This window comes from Babylonia areolata, chromosome 9 (assembly GCF_041734735.1).
Source record: "Babylonia areolata isolate BAREFJ2019XMU chromosome 9, ASM4173473v1, whole genome shotgun sequence".
Classification (NCBI taxonomy): Eukaryota; Metazoa; Mollusca; class Gastropoda; order Neogastropoda; family Buccinidae; genus Babylonia; species Babylonia areolata.
In genome coordinates, this window is record NC_134884.1 from 16,111,125 (window position 1) to 16,132,956 (window position 21,832).

The 21,832-nt window shown below is 42.1% G+C and overlaps 1 protein-coding gene across 1 annotated transcript in view; it reads right to left on the minus strand.

Annotated features, from left to right (window-relative positions):
- Positions 1 to 21,376, minus strand: part of LOC143286090 (uncharacterized) — a 321,429-nt gene extending 300,053 nt beyond the window's left edge. The window contains exon 1 of the mRNA XM_076593674.1: positions 21,083 to 21,376. The gene's annotated coding sequence lies outside the window, so the exon portion shown is untranslated. The remainder of the gene's footprint in view (positions 1 to 21,082) is intronic.
- Positions 21,377 to 21,832: the final 456 nt, after the last annotated feature.

Here is a 21,832-nt window from a genome sequence, read left to right on the forward strand (position 1 = left end):
CATACTGAATACAACAGCAACATACTTTGTATACCATAAATTGCTCACAATCAAAGTCGAACTACTACAACAGCAATACACATGTCATAAAGTACACTTACAAAATAAACAAACAAAAACAACGACAACAACCACAAAACAAACAAACAACTACGATAGTATAGCCTTCAACCTTTTCAAAGATTTGTAAATATAGAATGCAAGCCCACCAAGGGCAGTTTCCTTTCTGGATGATAACAAGTTCAATCTAAAACTACAAGGGCTGTTATAATATTTGGGTTCAATTAACACTAAGTCGAATACGGCAGGACAACAAAACAAAAAATGGATCACATCTTCTTTTCCCTTTTGACACAAGCGACACATCTGCTCACGTTCACCATTGGACCTGTATCTTAAACGATGGCTGGCAATATCAGAAATACCAAATCTAAATTTAGTCAAAGCACATTTAACATACCTACTCATTCTAATCATAAGATACGGCTCAGTCACACACGTAGTCTTAAAAAGTCTATATTGAGCAAATCTATCACTAGTATATATATGGTCCTGCCAGTCCTGCCATCTGCAATCAATAACTCTTTGTCTGAAAGTTTTTATGAAACCAGGAATACACTGGACACTTTGGTTGTCCCATACATAAGAAAATCCATGTGAATTTAGAAACTGACGAACATTTGTAACCCATGTCTTTTTACCATGCTTATCTAAATTGTACAATGTCTCATAAGCTTTACATGGCAACCGATTTTCTTCCATACGCATTATTTTTAACCAGTACAGAATACATGCAATGTAAGAATTTATAGTGTTTGTTCTTTCGGCGGGTTTTTTTTTTTTTTTTTCCTGTGTTAGTTTTAACACACGTACGAATGCACCCACTCAACCTCCTACAGAGAGAGAGAGAGAGAGAGAGAGAGAGACAGAGAGACAGAGAGACAGAGAGAGACAGAGAGAGACACACACAAAGAGAGAGAGAGACAGAGAAAGAAAATAGCAACACACACATACACAAACGCGCGCGGGCGCACACACACACACACACACACACACACACACACACACACACACACACACACACACACGCACACACAGAAGAAAGAAAATAGCAACACACAGACACACTCACACAGACACACTCACACACACACACACACACACACACAGAAGAAAGAAAATAGCAACACACACACACACACACACACACATACACACACACACACACACACACACACAGAGAAACACACACACACACACAGAAGAAAGAAAATAGCAACACACACACACACACACACACACACACACACGAAAACACAACACACACACACACACACACACACACACACACACACACACAAACACACACGCGCACGCACACACACATCCACCCACCAAAGAAAGAAAATAGCAACACACACACACACACACACATAACACACACACACACACAAACACACAGAGAAGAAAGAAAATAGCAACACACACACACATACACACAACACACACACACACACACACACACACACACACAGACGCACACACACACACCATAGAAAGAAAATAGCAACACACACACACACACACACACACACACACACACACCACACACACACACACAGAAGAAAGAAAACAGCAACACACACACACACACACACACACACACACACACACACACACACGCCGAAGAAAGAAAATAGCAACCTCCAAAAATCCATCAAAGCAAACAAACAAGCAAACAAACCCCAAGCAGAAAATGAGCGGAAACAAGGCCTCCCCCCCCCCCCCTCCCACCTCCTCCACGTCAGACGGCTGGGAATATAGCGGAAGACATGTCAGTGAAAAAAAAAGAGAAAAGGAAAAAGAGAAAGAGAAGGAAAGAAAGAAAGAGTGCCTGAAGCTGGAGAGAGAGATGGAGAGAGAGGGGTGAGAGAGAGAGAGAGTGAGAGGCTGGGGAGAGAGGGAGATAGAGAGAGAGTGAGAGGCTGGAGAGAGAGAGTGAGAGTCTGGAGAGAGACAGAGAGAAAGAGAGTGAGAGGGGCTGGAGAGAGAGAGATAGAGTGAGAGGCTGGAGAGAGAGAGTGAGAGTCTGGAGAGAGACAGAGAGAAAGAGAGTGAGAGGGGCTGGAGAGAGAGAGATAGAGTGAGAGGCTGGAGAGAGAGAGTGAGAGTCTGGAGAGAGACAGAGAGAAAGAGAGTGAGAGGGGCTGGAGAGAGAGAGATAGAGTGAGAGGCTGGAGAGAGAGAGTGAGAGTCTGGAGAGAGACAGAGAGAAAGAGAGTGAGAGGGGCTGGAGAGAGAGAGATAGAGTGAGAGGCTGGAGAGAGAGAGTGAGAGTCTGGAGAGAGACAGAGAGAAAGTGAGAGGGGCTGGAGAGAGATAGAGAGAGAGGGGGGCTAGAAGAGAGAGAGAGATAGAGTGAGAGGCTGGAGAGAGAGAGAGGGGCTGAAGAGAGAGATAGAGAGAGAAGGAAAGAGAGAGAGAGTGTGTGAGTGATGGGGACGGAGGAAAGGGAAGGAAGGCGGAAGAGAAAGAGATGGGGGAGGAAAGAGACAGGGGGGACAGGGAGACAGACAGAGAGACAGAGAGAAAAGAAAAGAGAGAAAGAGTGAGAGACTGGTGAGAGAGAGAGAGAGAGAGAGAGAGAGAGATTGGGTACGGGAGAGGGTAGGTGAGAGAGAGTGACAGAGAGAGACAGAGACAAAGAGAGAGACAGAGACAGAGAGAAAGAAAAGGGAAGGGAGAGATGGGGGGGGAAGGGGAGAGACGGACATGGACAGAGAGTGAGTGAGGTACACAGAGACAGAGAAAGAGGTATAACTTCTAAACAGACAGAGATAGACATGGAGATAGACAGACAGACACACACACAGACCCGTATAACTTCCAAACGACCTCAATCAACGGTCTACGAGCAGCAGAACTGAACGATCCGCGTGCAAAAGCCATGCGTTCCGATTGGATGAAGACGTATGAGACGCCATGTGCCGACTAAGGGAGACAAGCAAAGCTAATGTTTGCTTGCCCGGGTAGATAGGGGGCTGGGGGGGGGGGGGGGGGGAGCTTCCTCAACTTCTGCACTTTGGAACTCACACATTACCGGAACTGAATCATTTTTTTTAAACAGTCCTGAAACCAAAACAAACAAAAGACAAAAGACGCGTTGTAATGAAGCTGGTAACGAGTACTTAAAAGTGCAGAAATGATAAACTGAAGCTAGACGTCATTAAGCAAAACTTTCGACATCACAAATATGAAGGTAGCTTTATCTAAGCAAAAAACCGTAAATGTAAAAAAGATACTTACATTAAAAACATATGGGTATAAGACATTGAAACTACGTATGTAACTAAAACTGTGGTTTTGATAAACTGAAGCTAGATGTAGGTAACCAAAACTGTACATATGACAAACAGCACCAACCAGGTAGATCAGATATCTATGTTGCTGAAATGTGACCAGGTCATGGATAAGTTGTTTTTTTTCACAAATCTATTGCTCTTAGTTTTCGCTGGTGGGATAGATCATACTTAGTTCACATCACAAGGGAACCCTCAGCTATTCTCAGATGCCATCCTTTCTGTGTTTCTGCCACTGGGGAGTGTTTTACTCTAGACTGACTAGCATGTGTGGAGGATGGGGGAGGGAGGGGGTGCGCAGGGTAATGTGTGTGTGTGTGTGTGTGTGTGTGTGTGTGTGTGTGGTGCTCATGTACGTTTATGTGTATTTGATCGTGCTTTCGTATCTGTGAAACTGCATGTTTGTTGCATATCTGTTATGCATGTGCGTGCGTGTGTGTGTGTGTACGTGTGTGTACGTGTACGTGTGAATGTGTGTCTGCATGTTTTACATTTGTTTGCTTATTTATCATCATTGTTTTGTTTTGTTTTGTTTTGTTTTTGTTTTTTGCGTTGTTGTTTTTTTGGGGTTTTTTTTTAGTGTGTGTGTGTGTGTGTGTGTGTGTGTGTGTGTGTGTGTGCGCGCGCGCGCGCTTAGAGTTGACTTCATCAAGATTTTGCGCCTTATAAATATTAGTAGTAGTAGTAGTGTTTTTTTGTATTTATCTCTTTTTTTTTTCCTCAAGGCCTGACTAAGCGCGTTGGGTTACGCTGCTGGTCAGGCATCTGCTTGGCAGATGTGGTGTAGCGTATATGGATTTAACCGAACGCAGTGACGCCTCCTTGAGCTACTGATACTGATACTGATACTGACTAGCGGTGGAAGGGTTAAGCTAAATGCGTGAATTGACAGACTGAAGCTAAATTATAGACCGACATTAGCAAAACTGTGCACATGAGAACCTGAAGCAAAAATACGTGTCAGCAAAACTGAACCAAATATATTGCATGCTGTTCCCAAAGAACAACGGAGATTCAGTTATTTTTTCTGGTGTTGTCTTTGTAACTTGGTTTTCACATCGGTTTTTTTTTTTTTTTTTTTTTTTTTTTTCTCAAGGCCTGACTAACCGCGTTGGGTCACGCTGCTGGCTAGGCGTCTCCTTGGCAGATGTGGTGTAGCGTATATGGATTTGACAGAACGCAGTGACGCCTCCTTGAGCTACTGATACTGATACTGATACTGATACTGCACATCGTATTTTGCTGAGCAAAGTAATTTCAAGACGGACAGTTTGCCGTTGAGTTGTCTCGAACTTTCTTTTATTAAACCATTTGTTTATGAAACCTCTTCAGTTGTCATGAACGTTGTTGTTTTTTTTTTGTTTGGTTGGGTTTTTTTTGTTTAATGTCCCGTCACACATATCGGTGATTGAAGACATTTTGTTAAAGTATTTATGAATACATCTGAGTATTATCGGTTAGAAGGGGTGGGAGATGTGGATGAATGGAGGGTTGGGGGAAACTGGGCAAATGAGGGTAAAAATGTGGGTGAAATTTGAAGACAAACAAAACAAAAAAAAGAAACGAAAAAAAAACCCCTCTAAATACAGTTACAGGAAATTACTTAAAGGACTTCGTAAGAGAGAAGTCGTTAAACTGACAAGCGAAACAACTGATAATGAATGCAAAAAGTCAAAAACATCAACGTTCTCAGTCACTTGTGAAGACACACTTTCGTGTACAAAAGGCTTCATCAAGCTACAGTGAAAAATTATATGCTCAATCGTCAGGTTACTAAAGCATATACACTTGACATTAGAACAATACTTGGTCCGTAATGAATTTGATAATAGTCTGAGAGCTAAGCTCAGAATTGGTCTGGTTTTTTGGGGGGTTTTTTTTGTTTGTTGTTTTTTGTTGTTGTTGTTGTTGTTGTTTTGGGGGGTTGTTTGCTTTTTGTTTTGGGGTTTCTTTGTTTGTTTTGTTTGGTGTTTTTTTTGCTCTCAAGATCTCAAGATGTGTCAAATGTCGTTAGAGCAGAAATACGCAGCTATTCACTGATACAAGGAGACTTGCTATTTATCAGAAAACTTTGACTGCTTCGGCAAAACGAACAGTGAAAGAACAGGGAAGGGGGTTCTTTTTTAACCTGTCAAGATTATTCAGCTTCCATTCAAAATCTATTTGGCAGTGTGTCGTCGCGTGCGAACGGATTTACATTCATCATCATCATCATCATCATCATCATCATGATGACCGTATCATCGTCATCATCCTCAACATCATTATCGTCATCAATATCACCATCATGGTAGTCACCGTCATCCTCTGTCAGAAAACAATGAGGCCATAGATAATGAATTCTACGAGAGTGGTGTTAAGAATGTGATAATGATAATGATAATGATGATAACAATAAAGTAAATAATAATAATGATAAAGGATGACGATGATGATGGTTTAAATAATCTCAAACTGTTCGACAGTAAACATGCTCACGATACAAGCAAAGAGAAAGGAGCATCAATCAACATAAAGCTTTTACTGCGTCTCACAGGTTGCACTTCACTTCTAATTATGTGACGGCTGATGAACCATATTATCACTGATATCAAATACCTTAATCATAAACAGGAAATGACGACGAAGTCGATGAAGAAGAAGAAGAAGAAGAAGAAGAAGAAGAAGATGATGATGATGATGATGATGATCATGATGATGATCATGATGATGATGATCATGATGATCATGATGATGATGATCATGATGATCATGATGATCATGATCATGATGATGATGATGATGATCATGATGATGATCATGATGATGATGATGATGATCATGATGATGATGATCATGATGATGATGATGATCATGATGATGATCATGATGATCATGATGATGATCATGATGATGATGTAACACCAACAGGAAGAAGAAGAAGAAGAAGATGATGATGATGATGATGATGTAACACCAACAGGAAGAAGATGATGATGATGATGTAACACCAACAGGAAGAAGAAGAAGAAGATGATGATGATGATGATGATGTAACACCAACAGGAAGAAGAAGAAGAAGATGATGATGATGATGATGTAACACCAACAGGAAGAAGAAGAAGATGATGATGATGATGATGATGATGTAACACCAACAGGAAGAAGAATATGATGATGATGATGATGATGATGATGATGATGATGATAATGTAACACCAACAGGAAGAAGAAGAAGAAGATGATGATGTAACACCAAGAAGAAGAAGAAGAAGAAGATGATGATGATGATGATGATGATGTAACACCAACAGGAAGAAGAAGAAGAAGAAGAAGAAGATGATGATGATGATGATGATGTAACACCATCAGGAAGAAGAAGAAGAAGAAGAAGAAGATGATGATGATGTTGATGATGATGATGATGTAACACCAACAGGAAGAAGAAGAAGAAGAAGAAGAAGATGATGATGATGATGATGATGATGATGTAACACCAACAGGAAGAAGAAGAAGAAGATGATGATGATGATGATGATGATGATAATGATGATGATGTACCAAGAAGAAGAAGAAGATGATGATGATGATGATGATGATGAAGACGACGATGATGATGATGATGTATCAACGACATCACCATCACCATCATCATCATCATCATAACACAAACAGCAGAAACAACATCACACCAACGATAACCACAGAAGTCAGTCTGACCCCACCTGTCAGGGACAGCCACAGAAGGCAACACCAACAGGCACTAACAACAACAAAAAACAGAGAGTAAGGTCAAGGAGAACAAGAGAGGCAAGGCCTTCAAGGCTCACTTGTGATACACTTTTTAAAAAAATCCAAGCTTTTTATGTATTGAGTACAATTTCAAAATATAATGTTTAAGATGAGAAAGATCAGTTTAAAGCGAATTAAGTCCCCTAGCATTAATTGCAGAGTAATTTCCCTTTTTTACTATCTGCACCAAAACGTTTGCAAAATAGATAAAACTTCCATGCTTAGCAAAAGAAGTTCCTGTTTGAACAAAAAATGATAATAATGACTGCTCTTGTTGCTGGGTCAGAATATCAGATCAAAGTGCCAAGTTTAGAGAATACAAAAAATATAAATATAACAGTAAATGCAGTTTGCATATAATAAGGCTTCATTTTTTAAATTTTTTTGTGCCCATCCCAGAGGTGCAATATTGCTTTAAACAAGATGACTGGAAAGAACTGAATTTTTCCTATTTTTAAGCCTAATTTGGTGTCAACTGACAAAGTATTTACAGAGAAAATGTCAATGTTAAAGTTTACCACGGACACACACACACACACACACACACACACACACACACACAACCGAACACCGGGTTAAAACATAGACTCACTTTGTTTACACAAGTGAGTCAAAAATGGATGAGCAATGAAAACGAGGGCCAGGGCGGTGGGAGGGAGGAGGGGGGGGAGTGCGGGGGAATGGGGGGGCATACAAAAAAAAAAAGACACGCACACACACACACACACGCACACACACATACTGATACATACACGCACGCACACACACACACACACACATACACGCACGCACACACACACACACGCACACACATACATACACGCACACGCACGCACACACACAAACACACACACATACATACACGCACACACACACTCACACACACATACATACACGAACACACACACACACACACACACACCAAAAAAAACAAAAAACAAACCCAAACCCTGAAACTAAAGTAAGAGGAACAAAACTGGCACGGTCCATTTCCTCCATCTCTCCCTCAAGTGTTGGTGCCCTGCTACTAGAGAGCCACCTCCGCAGTCAGAGCTAGACAGCATGGGGCCTGTACTGCACTGCTTCCCTTCAAGGGAGACAGCAGTGCGCGCGCGCGCGCATGCACACACACACACACACACACACACACACACACACACACACGCAAGCACACACACACACACACACACACACACACACACACACACGTCAAACACACACTAACACAAAAGCCACACAACAAAAACTGATGACACAAATATACATACACGCATGCACGCGTGCGCACACAGACAGACAGAAACACACACACCACACACACACACACACACACACACACATCAACAACAACATAACATTAAACACGCATCCCAAACACGCACAGAGACACTCAGAGATAAAGACGCGCACACAGATACACACACGCACGCGCGAGCGCGCGCCATTAAGCATTAAGCACGACTATAAAGCATTTTATTCTATAAACAAATACACAGATACAATCTGGCATACACGTAAGCACGTACGCCCGCACGCACGCACATACACACACACACATACACACAAATACATACACACAAACACAAATGCACACCATAAAGCATGAAAATAAATAATTTGGATCTATCACACACAAACGCAAACACAAACACACACAAAAGCACACACACACACACACACACACACACACACACACATACGCACACACACACTGGCACAAAATGAATACACTCACAAACGCGCGCGCGCGCGCACACACACACACACACACACACACACACACACACATCCGCGTTCTCCGAAGAAGAAAAAACTGGCTGCAAGCATCCCACGGGAGCATTGGGATGGGACCGACTTCATTTATTATTAAAGTCTAATGGAATTTGGTATTCCACGGCACGTTACCAGTTTGACAGCACCCGCTCTCTCTCTCTCTCTCTCTCTCTCTCTCGTTACCCCATTCTCTCTCTCTTTCTGCCTTCCTCTTTCTCTCTCTCTTTATGCCTTCCTCTTTCTCTCTCTGCCTTTCTCCCTCTCTCTCTCCCCTCTATATCGTTGCCCCATTCTCTCTCTCTGTCTCTCTCTCTCTCTCTCTCTCTCGTAGCCCCAATCTCTCTCTGTCTCTCTCTCTCTCTCTCTTCCTCTCTCTCTCGCTCGCTGCCCCATTCTCTCTCTCCTCTCTCTCTCTCTCCCTGCCCCATTCTCTCTCTCTCCCCTCTCTCTCTCCCTGCCCCATTCTCTCTCTCTCTCTCTCCCCCTCTCTCTCGCTGCCCCATTCTCTCTCTCTCTCTCTCCTCTCTCTCGTTGCCCCATTCTCTCTCTCCCCCCTCTCTCTCTCTCGTTGTCCCATTCTCTCTCCTCCCTCTCTCTCTCTCGTTGCCCTATTCTCTCTCTCTCTCTCTCTCCCTCTCTCTCCCGTTGCCCCATTCTCTCTCTCTCCTCTCTCTCTCTCTCTCTCTCTCTCCACTCTCTCTTTGCCCCATTCTCTTTCTCTCTCTCCTCTCTCTCTTTGCCCCATTCTCTCTCTCTCTCCCCACGTCTCTTCGCCCCATTCTCTTTCTCTCTCCCCACGTCTCTTTGCCCCATTCTCTTTCTCTCTCCCCTCTCTCTCTTTGCCCCATTCTCTCTCTCTCTCTCTCCACTCTCTCTTTGCCCCATTCTCTTTCTCTCTCCCCTCTCTCTCTTTGCCCCATTCTCTCTCTCCTCTCTCCCCACGTCTCTTTGCCCCATTCTCTCTCTCTCTTTGCCCCATTCTCTCTCTCTCTCCCCTCTCTCTCTTTGCCCCATTCTCTCTCTCTCTCCCCTCTCTCTCTTTGCCCCATTCTCTCTCTCTCTCCCCTCTCTCTCTTTGCCCCATTCTCTCTCTCCTCTCTCCCCACGTCTCTTTGCCCCATTCTCTCTCTCTCGTTGTCCCATTCTCTCTCTTTCTCTCTCTCTCCCCCCTCTCTCTCTCGTTGTGCTCTCTCTCTCTCTCCCCCTCTCTCTCTTTGCCCCATTCTCTCTCTCTCTCCCCTCTCTCTCTTTGCCCCATTCTCTCTCTCCTCTCTCCCCACGTCTCTTTGCCCCATTCTCTCTCTCTCGTTGTCCCATTCTCTCTCTTTCTCTCTCTCTCCCCCTCTCTCTCTCGTTGTCCCCACCTCTCTCTCCCTTTCTCCTCTCTCTCTCTTTGCCCCATTCTCTCTCTCTCTCTCTCTCTCTCTCTCTCTCGTTGCCCCATTCTCTCTCTCTGTCTCTCTCTCTCCCCCTCTCTCTCTCTCCCCCCCTCCTCTCTCTCGTTTGCCCCATTCTCTCTGCTCTCTCTCTCTGCCCATTCTCTCTCTCTCTCTCTCTCTCTCCTCTCGTTGCCCCCATTCTCTCTCTCTCTCTCTCTGTCCCCCTCTCTCTCGTCGTTGCCCCATTCTCTCTCTCTCTTCCTCTCCCCCCCCTCTTTCTCTCGTCTGCCCCATCTCTCTCTCTCGTCTCTTCCTCACTCTCTCTCTCTCTGTGTCCCTCTCTCTCTCGTTGTCCCACTCTCTCTCTCGGTCTCTCGGTCTCCCCTCTCTCTCTCTCGTTGCCCCACTCTCTCTCTCTGTCTCTCTGTCTCTCCCCTCTCTCTCTCGTTGCCCCATTCTCTCTTTCTCTCCTTTCTCTCCCCCCTCTCTCTCTCGTTGCCCCATTCTCTCTTTCTCTCCTCTCTCTCTCCCCCCTCTCTCTCTCGTTGCCCCATTCTCTCTTTCTCTCCTTTCTCTCTCCCCCTCTCTCTCTCTCGTTGCCCCATTCTCTCTTTCTCTCCTCTCTCTCTCCCCCCTCTCTCTCTCTCGTTGCCCCATTCTCTCTCTCTCCGTTTCTCTCTCTCTCTCGTTGCCCCATTCTCTCTTTCTCTCCTCTCTTTCTCCCCCCTCTCTCTCTCGTTGCCCCACTCTCTCTCTCTGTCTCTCTCCTCTCTCTCTCTCGTTGCCCCATTCTCTCTCTCTCTCTCTCTCCCCCTCTCTCTCTCTCGTTGCCCCATTCTCTCTCTCTCTGTCTCCCTCTCTCTCTCGTTGCCCCACTCTCTCTCTCTCTCTCTCTCTCTCCCCTTCTGTCGGTACCTGAGTTAACAGGACGAAAGAGGCACGAAAGCCGAGTGCCTGGGGAAATTGGTGACGATGTTTTTGCGTGTAATTCAATGAGCTTGTTAGAGAACGCTTTTGATGATCTCGAGCAGTTTAATCCTGGAAACAGCGGTAGTTTGCAAGCGGATAAAGTGCCGCTGCTCTGTTGTCTATGTGTGTGTGTGTGTGTGTGTGTGTGTGTGTGTGTGTGTGTGTGTGTGTGTGTGTGTGTGTGTGTGTGTGTGTGTGTGTGTGTGCGTGCGCGTAGGCGTATAGGCGTGCATGCGTATATACGTGTGTACGTGATTACGTGTGTACATGTGTGTTTGCGTGTGCGCGTGCTTGAGTATACACGAGCGCGTGCGTGTATGCTTTCGAATATAGTGTATTTAAGGGGGAGTCGATCAGACCTCTATCTGTGTGTGTGTGTGTGTGTGTGTGTGTGTGTGTGTGTGTGTGTGTGTGTGTGTGTGTGTGTGTGTGTGTGTGTGTGTTACTGCCACGAAAAAGCCTTCACCTTAACATTTTTGACCTCATAACATATTTACATTCGTAATATCTCTGTGTATTCGTTTGTTAAAACGACAGCCAAGCTAACAGAAATAGGTTTCTATGTCATAGAATGCAGTGTCTTTCGAAAGACCGCATTCTGTTCAATTGTCTTTAACTGGTGCTCTTGAACAAAGTTCCACGGGAACCATTTCTTCAATCTTTCAGCTTATTTGACGATTTCGAAACTCTTTGAAGACCCGAGCAGCCGCATTACTAAACTGACTCCGCGTAAAAGAAAAAAGATTACTCAGTGAATTTCCACGTTCAATGAAAATGAAACTCACCAGGCCGTTGAACTTTGCTAAGTGGGGAAGTGGTTTGACTTAAACATCGCCCCCTCCTCTCTTTCTCCTCTCTTTCTTCTCTCTTACTCTCCTTCTTTCTCTAATTCGTCGCCGATGACTGCCAATTTTCCAATCACTCCTTTTCATGAATGAGCTCTTATTATTACGTGTATGAAAATTCATGTTACAACTCGGCTATTTTTAAGCTGCCATACACCTGTTGTTGCTTGTTTTTGGTCTTTTCTTTTTTCTTTTTTTCCTTTTTTTTTTCTTTTTTCTTTTTGCTTTGGTAGAAGGAGGGGGCAAGGGGGGTGGGGGGTATTTTCCGAGTAGTTCGAAATGTAATATACAGATTCCCCTGTCCCTTTCTCAGATACACATGAATGTCTGTCTGTCTGTCTGTCTCTCACTCACTCACTCTGCCTTCCTCTTTTTCTTTCTGTACCCTCTCTCTCTCTCTCTCGTTGCCCCATTCTCTCTCTGTCTCTCTCTCACTCACTCTTCCTTCCTCTTTCTGTGCCATCTCTCTCTCTCTGTTGGTTTTGGGAAGGAGATTGAGAGACAGTCTGAAACACCCCCCCCCCAAAAAAAAACAAACAAACAAACAAAAAAAACAACAAAAACAACAAAAACAAAAAAAACAAACATACACACACACACACACACACACACACACACACACACAAATTCTTTTAAAACAAACAAATGAATAAGCCAGATTGTGAATGGTCTGCTGTTTGTATATACAGATACAAAAATCGTTGTTTGGCATGCGCAGAAGTGAAACTTAAGGCAAGTAATGTTGGTGAAAAAAAAGTATGTGCGCTGAGGTGTGTGCAAATGGTACATTTCTGGGTGAAATGGATGCTTCTTTTTTAAATGAATACTTCTGATGAAAACAAAACAACCCCCCCCCAAAAAAAAACAACAACAACAAAAAACAAAACAAAACAAAACAAAAAAAAAACCCAAATGAATAAACAGTCCTTATTGAATTCTACTGATGGAGCCTATCAAAATAAACGAAAGCAAGGTTTTCAACATTCATTAAAACTAATCAGTCTGAACAACAAAACAGAACGTATGTTACAGATAAAGTCTTTGAAAACAAAGAATTAAACAAACAAACAAACAAACAAACAAAAGGAAGGTTTCGGAAATCTTCCTTTGTATACAGATCCGTAAAAATCCGTACAGATCCGTACAAATCCGTACAGATCCGTACAAATCCGTACGTGTTGGCACGCTCTCGCGTCTGTGTGATCTGCGACAACAACGATGCAGTCTCTCGCCGGAAACTGAAGACCAGGCAACCTTCGTTGCGGATTTCGCTGAACTAAATTAATTTTTAACCCAGCTACCCGCGCAAGTTACATGAAAGAAAACTCAGCCTCGCTGTGTTGCCATAATAATCACCTAAGAGAAGGTTTTCCCTTCCCTTCTAATTGACAAGTGAACTAATTAGCGAATGAATAACAGAACACTGTTTCTTGTTGGGTTTTTTGTTGTTGTTGTTGTTGTTTTGGGGGGCTTTTTTGGTGTGTGTGTGTGTGTGTGTGTGTGTGTGTGTGTGTTCTTGTTGTTGTTTTTCCCGTTCTGCTAGAACTGATGAAAAAATAATTGTCATCCATCACGCTTTATGAAAAAAAAAAAGCTTTTTCCGCATGAACGGTAGTGACAACAACGATGTTTTTCTTCGAAATTTGTTTTAAAGAACAGGGTTCTCTGGTTTGTTTATGGTTTAGCTTTCCTTTTTTTTTTTTTTTTCTTCTTTTTTTTTTTTAAATGGGTAAAGCGACGGGTAAAGGAATTACTTCCCTTCCTGAATCAAGGCTATAATGATGGTATAAGGGAGCTTTTCTCTCTCGCAGCCTCCCCCAGGCCCCCTATCGCCTTCTCTTCCCACATACACTTTCCCTCCCTACCCTCTTTTCTTTTCTTTTTTTTCTTTTTTTTTTAATTAGGGAAGTGGCATAAGCATGCACCTCCTTTTTCACATCCAGCCCTCAGGGCAGAAGAGACAGTGAAATCAAAATGTTCACAGAATAACACAATATATATATATATATATATATAGAGAGAGAGAGAGAGAGAGAGAGAGAGAGAGAGAGGGAGGGAGAGAGAGAGAGAGAGAGAGAGAGAGAGAATGATGTAGATATATGGGTTAGAGAAGGTATTCCCAATATATACGCTTTCGAAGACAGACAGAGAGAGGGGGTGGGAGAGGAGAGAGGGGGATAGAGAGAGAAAAAGAGAGAGAGACAGAGAGAGACAGAGACATAGAGAGAGAGACAGACAGACAGTGACACAGAGAGAGAGACAGAGACACAGAGAGAGAGAGAGCGTGTGTGTGTGTGTGTGTGTGTGTGTGTGTGTGTGTGTGTGTGTGTGTGTGTGTGTGTGTGTGTGTCTTTCTGTCTGTATGTATGTATGTCTGAATGCATACGCGTGTTTGTGTGTGTGTGTGTGTGTGTGTGTGTGTGTGTGTGTGTGTGTGTGTGTGTGTGTGTGTGTGTGTGTGTGTGTGTGTGTGTGTTTTGCATCTGTTTGAAAACTGGTTACATTTCAAATGGATTTCTGCAAAGACGTGGCATAAGCTATACGAATTTTGCTCAGAAATAATATAAAAAAAGAAAGAAAAAAGTGTCGTCAAACTTTCAACTCGTCGCCAAACTTTACTTACTGTCTAAGACACTGAGACAAGAAAAATTACTTTTTCCCTTAGACCTCGGAATGAGATCGGTTTCCAAAGAAAAAAACGTTTTCGAACAATTTGCATTTCATTTCCAGACTTAATGTAATAATAACCCGTGGAAGTGGGGGGGGGGGAGGAGGTTTAGTGGGGGAAGTTTGCATAGCAGTCCTAAAGGCTTGCCCACGCATGCACACGTATGTATCGGATTTCAGATTATTATTCACGATTTTATGTATTTCGTTTTTTTATTACCTGTTTGTATCAATCAGATTTTACGTTTACTTTTTTTTTCATGTATTTATTTCATTAGGTTTGTAAACAACAAAAATGGGAACTAGAGAAACAAGGTTTATATTAGCTGCTGACTCATCTATACTTGTTCACTTATGTATGAACTTACTTTTTTCTAGTACTATATTTTACATTCGTTGATCTGCGCATCGATTCGTTCATTACAACACTATAACAGTTAGACAATCCAAAAAGTTCGACAGGAACTGAATTTCACATATTTTTCTATTGTTTTCATTTGTATTTTGTGAATTTGTTTGTTTTCAATATTTTACGTTTTTACATTATTCCACATTATTCGTTCATTTTTCCATCGACTCGTTCGAATCGTTATCAGTTTGGCGAAAAGAACAGATATTGATCGAGGAATTTGATCCCTTATCACTCACTTGTTCGTCTATTTATTCATGTCTTTATTTGCGACATCAGTTTGACAAACTGGGGAGCGACTGGAAGAGGAATAGACAAAACCAACCCAACCACCACCACCAACAACAACGACAACAAAACAGCAACAACAGCAAAACCACTTCGTGTATGTTTACATTACAGCAATAGGAGGGTAGAGGTTCCTGCTCTTCAAAGTACAAGCAGGTTTTTTTTGGGGGGGTGGGGTGGGGGGGTTTTTTTTCGCAATGAGGAGTTACTAGTAAGTGACACTTGAAGTCCCGAATTAAGGACAAGGACTGAGAATAGAAACTATCTCCCCCCTGCCTCCCTACCTCTTCCCTAACACTTCTCCTTCTGCTCAAGAGGAAGTCTTGACTCGAGGCAAACTAAAGAGCTCGCCTTTCTCAGATGTGCCGAAACTTCCTCGGTTGTTTCCAAAAAAAAAAAAAAAAAAAAAAAAATTCACTTGATATAAAGAAAGGCCTTGGGATTGTTCAACTGTGAGTGGGTGATTGAGAAGGAGAGAGAGAGGGGGGTGACAGAGACACTGAGAGGGAGAAGAAGAAAGAGAGAAAGAGGGCCACACACACAAACACACACACACACACACACACACACACACACTCAATTTTTTTTTAATTTACCGATTCTTTCAAACAATTGAAATTTATGTCCCCCCCTTTTTTTTTTTTTTTTTATCCAGTAAACCTGCCTTATAGATGTTATGAAGCTTCAACTTGATGAAAAAGCAAACAAATCGATAAATGATACCAAAATATTTATATGAGATTTTACGAAAGAGAAAACAAATCGATAAATGATACCAAAATATTTATATGAGATTTTAGAAAAGGGAAAACAAGTTGATAAATGATACCAAAACATTTGAATAAGATTATGTTTCTTTCATTTATTTTCTTCCGAAGATTAGTGTCAATAAACGGACAACACATATCTTTCTTTTTCTGGGATTTAAGATATTCTTTATGAAGATTTAAAAAAAAAAAAAAAACGTTAACGTTTTCATCCATGAAGATTGAAATACATTTTGTCGTGCAAAACACAACCTAACTTGCGGAACTGTGGAAAGGAAATGCGCTTTTCTAAGTATTTGTATTTGTATTTGCATTTCTTTTTATCGCAACAGATTTCTCTGTGTGAAATTCGGGCAGCTCTCCCCAGGGAGAGCACGTCGCTACACTACAGCGCCACCCCCCTTTTTTTTTTTTCTTTTTTTTACCCCTGCGTGCAGTTTTACTTGTTTTTTTTCCTATTAAAGTGGATTTTTCTACAGAATTTTGCCAGGAACAACCCTTTTGTTGCCGTGGGTTCTTTCACGTGCGCTAAGTGCATGCTGCACACGGGACCTCGGTTTATCGTCTCATCCGAATTACTAGCGTCCAGACCACGACTCTAGGGGGAAAAAGTATCGACAGCTGAGCCATGAGTCGAACCAGCGCGCTCAGATTTTCTCGCTTCCATGGCGGACGAGTTACCTCTAGGCCATCAGTCCACAAGGTAGTCGGTCAGTCTACGAATAGGGCAAAAGAAACTTTCAACCAGCTTTAGGGAAGAGGAAGCAAAGAGGTAATAACTTAAAACCTGGTTCAGTGGAATACAGTTTCAGTTTCAGTTTCAGTAGCTCAAGGAGGCGTCACCGCGTTCGGACAAATCCATATACGCTACACCACATCTGCCAAGCAGATGCCTGACCAGCAGCGTAACCCAACGCGCTTAGTCAGGCCTTGAGAAAAAGAAAAAAAAAAGGTGAATAAATAATAGATAAGCGTACATAAATAAGTAACTAACTAAATAAATAATAATTATGATATAAAAAGGTAGTAGTAATGATGATAATAATAATAATAATAATAATAATAATAATAATAATAATAAATTAATTAATAAATAAATAAATAAATAAATAAGACAACAATGGAATACAATTAAAACGAACATAGGTACTGATCACAGTTTTTCTTTTCGTGTGTGTGTGTGTGTGTGTGTGTGTGTGTGTGTGTGTGTGTGTGTGTGTGTGATTATTACGTTGTTGTAATTATGTGTCGCCTTATCACCCAGAGTCGATGCCAAACATAACGCAGTAATTACTGTCCCATAAACATCTCTGCATGGAAGCCGACAATGGAAGCATTGTGAGATTTAAAGTGCAAAACGACTCGGAGCATTTTAAGGTCAATGACTGTGTCGGTTGTAATTGTTTCAAAAGTTCCAAACAGTACCGTTTTCTATGTGAATTGGGCTCTCTCTCTCTCTCTCTCTCTGAAACAATATTCTAGTTGTACAACAACAACAACAAACACACAAAAAACAACACCCATTTAGTCATACCACATCTTCATAACATATACCCAATACTAACTTTTCCAGTTTTTACAAAGAGTACACTTCTCATTATCCATCAATTTCATTTTTGTAACATGGGTTTTAAGCAATTAAAAAAAAAATCAGTAAAAATGCTGGTGAACAATTGGGGAAAAAATGGAAAAGGAGGCGCGTTGTGGCGAGGAGAAAATGGAAAGGAGGTGTGTTGTGGCGAGGAGAAAATGGAAAGGAGGCGTGTTGTGGCGAGGAGAAAATGGAAAGGAGGCGTGTTGTGGTGAGGAGAAAATGGAAAGGAGGCGTGTTGTGGCGAGGAGAAAATGGAAAGGAGGCGTGTTGTGGCGAGGAAAAAATGGAAAGGAGGCGTGTTGTGGCGAGGAGAAAATGGAAAGGAGGTGTGTTGTGGCGAGGAGAAAATGGAAAGGAGGCGTGTTGTGGCGAGGAGAAAATGGAAAGGAGGTGTGTTGTGGCGAGGAGAAAATGGAAAGGAGGCGTGTTGTGGCGAGGAAAAAATGGAAAGGAGGCGTGTTGTGGCGAGGAGAAAATGGAAAGGAGGCGTGTTGTGGCGAGGAGAAAATGGAAAGGAGGCGTGTTGTGGCGAGGAGAAAATGGAAAGGAGGCGTGTTGTGGCGAGGAGAAAATGGAAAGGAGGCGTGTTGTGGCGAGGACAAAATGGAAAGGAGGCGTGTTGTGGCGAGGAGAAAATGGAAAGGAGGTGTGTTGTGGCGAGGAAAAAATGGAAGATCAGTGCAAACAAAGGAATAGCCAAGCAGTTTACCACTGCAAAATGAGAAATCTAACACCCGTGTTATAAGCCTATAAAACGCAGTGAGATCAAGATTAAAGACTGAAGAATACATGTCGGAGGGGGAGGGGTTGGGGGGGGGGCGGGGACGGAGGAGGGGGGGTGCCAAAGAAGAAACTGAATTTTTAACAAATTGGCGCCACTGTATACCCATCATAATAATAATTTTAAAAAATTGAGCCAACATTGCCCCTTGATACAACGTGGAAAATAGTTCTGTACACATTTTGTATTTTGTGTCATTACTTGGAAAATAATGACTGCATTTTATTATGCAGATAACACAAATCTAATGGTAATAATTGCGAAAAAGAAGATCCTGGCTTTCGAACAGACGTAGCCCATCCCCCCTCCCCCCCCTCACCCCCGCCACCCCCATCCCACCCCATCACCTTTTGTTTTTTTCCTCCATCCCTCACTGTGCCCCCCCCCCACTTCCTCAATCTCTGTCTGTCTTCCTGTGTGTTAGTGTACACTGGGCAGAGTGGGTAAGTCGTCGGACTTCAGATCCAGTGGTCAGGGTTCGATCCTCCCGTTTCGACCAGGTGTTGTGTCCTTCGGGAAAGGAACTTTACCCCGGTTTTCCTCACTCCACTGGATGTGTGGATGGGTACCCCCATTTGGATGGGGAAGGTCAAGTGAGACGGCGGAAGGAGAGGACTGGGCCCCACCTTCCCATGCCGAGAACCCGGACACAGTGGTTTGTCAGTTCGAATACTGCCACTGATGGTCGAAAAATGCTGTAGGACCTTTTAATCTGACACTGGTGAGTGAAACCGAGTTGTTAGATGAAGAAAGGGTTTTACTTTATCATCATCATCATCATCATCATCATTATTATTATCATTATCATCATCATCATCGTTATTAATATTATCATTATTATTATCATCATCATCATTATCATTATTATCATCACCACCATCATTATTATTATTATTATTGTTGTTGTTGTTGTTATCATCATCATTGTTATCATTATCATCATCATTATTAACATCATCATCATCATCATCAATAGTAGTAGTAGTAGTAGTAGTAGTAGTAGTAGTAGTAGTATCATTATTATACTTGCAACTGAGAAACTTTTTTTTAACCAGTTGGTTTGACTTTTATTCTGTGTCAGATTAATTATGATGTAGAGTACATGTTCTAAAAAGAATTGGAAGAAGAGAACCTTCACAGAGGATGAAAAATCATGCTTCAGTGTAAGAATTTCAACCTGTAAAGATATCCCACAGGAATTGCATGTAAATATGTATGTATGGATGAATGTACCGACACACACATACACACACATAATACATATCTACACACACACACACACACACACACACACACACACTTATATACATAAACTAGATTGTTACGTATTTAAAAATTTAGTTTAAAATGGTTTATCCAAAGCAAAATTGATACTAAATAAAAGTGCTCAGGTACCAACACACACACATAATACATATTTATCTACACACACACACACACACACACACACACACACACACACACACACACACACACACACACACACTTATATAAACTAAATTGTTACGTATTTAAAAATTTAGTTTAAAATGGTTTATCCAAAGCAAAATTAATACTAAATAAAAGTGCTCAGGTACCGACACACACATACACACACACATAATACATATTTATCTACACACACACACACACACACACACACACACTTTTTTTTTTTTTACACAAACTAGATTGTTACGTGTTTGAAAATTTAGTATAAAACGGTTTAACCAAACTGAGCAAAATTAATAATAAATGAAAGTGCCCAGGTCTAAACGTAGAGATTGAGAGACATGGCCTCCTCTGACGATGTTCCACTGATGAGTCTCAGTGTCATCAATACAACTTCAATACATACAAAGTAAAGACAAGAGAGGCAAGGCCTTCAAGACTCACTTGTGATACACTTTTTTTAAAAAAATCCAAGCTTTTTATGTATTGAGTATAATTTCAAAATGTAATGTTTAAGATGAGTTTGAAGCAAATTAACTCCCCTAGCATTACAGAGTAATTTCCCTTTTTTACTATCTGCACCAAAACGTTTGCAAAATAAATAATACTTCCATGCTTAGCAAAAGAAGTTCCTGTTTGAACAAAAAATGATAATAATGACTGCTCTAGCTGTTGGGTCAGAGTATCAGATCAAAGTGCCAAGTTTAGAGAATACAAAAAATATAAATATAACAGTAAATGCAGTTTGCATATAATTAGGCTTCATTCTTTTTTCTTTTCTTTTTTTGTGCCCATCCCAGAGGCGCAGTATTGTTTTAAACAAGATGACTGGAAAGAACTGAATTTTTCCTATTTTTATGCCAAATTTGGTGTCAACTGACAAAGTAGTTGCAGAGAAAATGCCAATGTTAAAGTTTACCACGGACACACACACACACACACACACACACACACACACACACACACACAGACAACCGAACACCGGGTTAAAACATAGACTCACTTTGTTTACACAAGTGAGTCAAAAATGAAACAAACATCTCACTTACCTTGCATATCCACTCGCCACGTGGTAGGAAGAAAAGAAAACAAGAAAACAACAACAACAACAAGATGCACACACCAGAAGCAGTGAAGCCAGAGAGAAAACCCAATTCGCAGAACGTATTGTCGGGGAATAAAACAATCCAAAAAGTCAGCGAAATGCCCGAACAGTTGAGAATGAAGAGACAAAAGCAGACACCACAGGTTATATTAACAGAGCGTGCACAAATGTTGTGGGCCACTCGCTCTCTCTCTCCCCTCTCTCTCTCTCGCGCTCGCTCGCTCCACACGCTTTTCAAAAACCAGCGCTGCTATGTCGCCACAAGCCCCTTCTAGTGCTCTATTGTAAACTCCGTGCTGCACGTGCGCAGTGGACCTCACAGCGCGTGGGGGGCGCGTGCTGACCCGGTTGTCGCTGATTGGCCCTGTTGCTCTCTCTCTCTCTCTCTCTCTCTCTCTCGGTAGCACTGCGATTCTGCTCTTCGCGGCTTTCCGAAAGACACGGGTAGTCAGTCCTAGTCACGTTCGTCGCACTGTTCACACCTCACTGAGATATCGCTCGCTGAAACGCAACTGAGGTTGGCTGCCAGCAGTAATAAACTGAAAACCGGACATTGTACTGTAAACAAGAAAGGAGGGAAAAGTGTTGGTTGAGTTTTTGTTTGTTGGTGGAGCTCTTTGGGGTTTTTTTGTTGTTGTTGTTTTGTGACGAACTCTTTATGGACAGGGGGTAGAGATAGCGAAAGAGTATGACA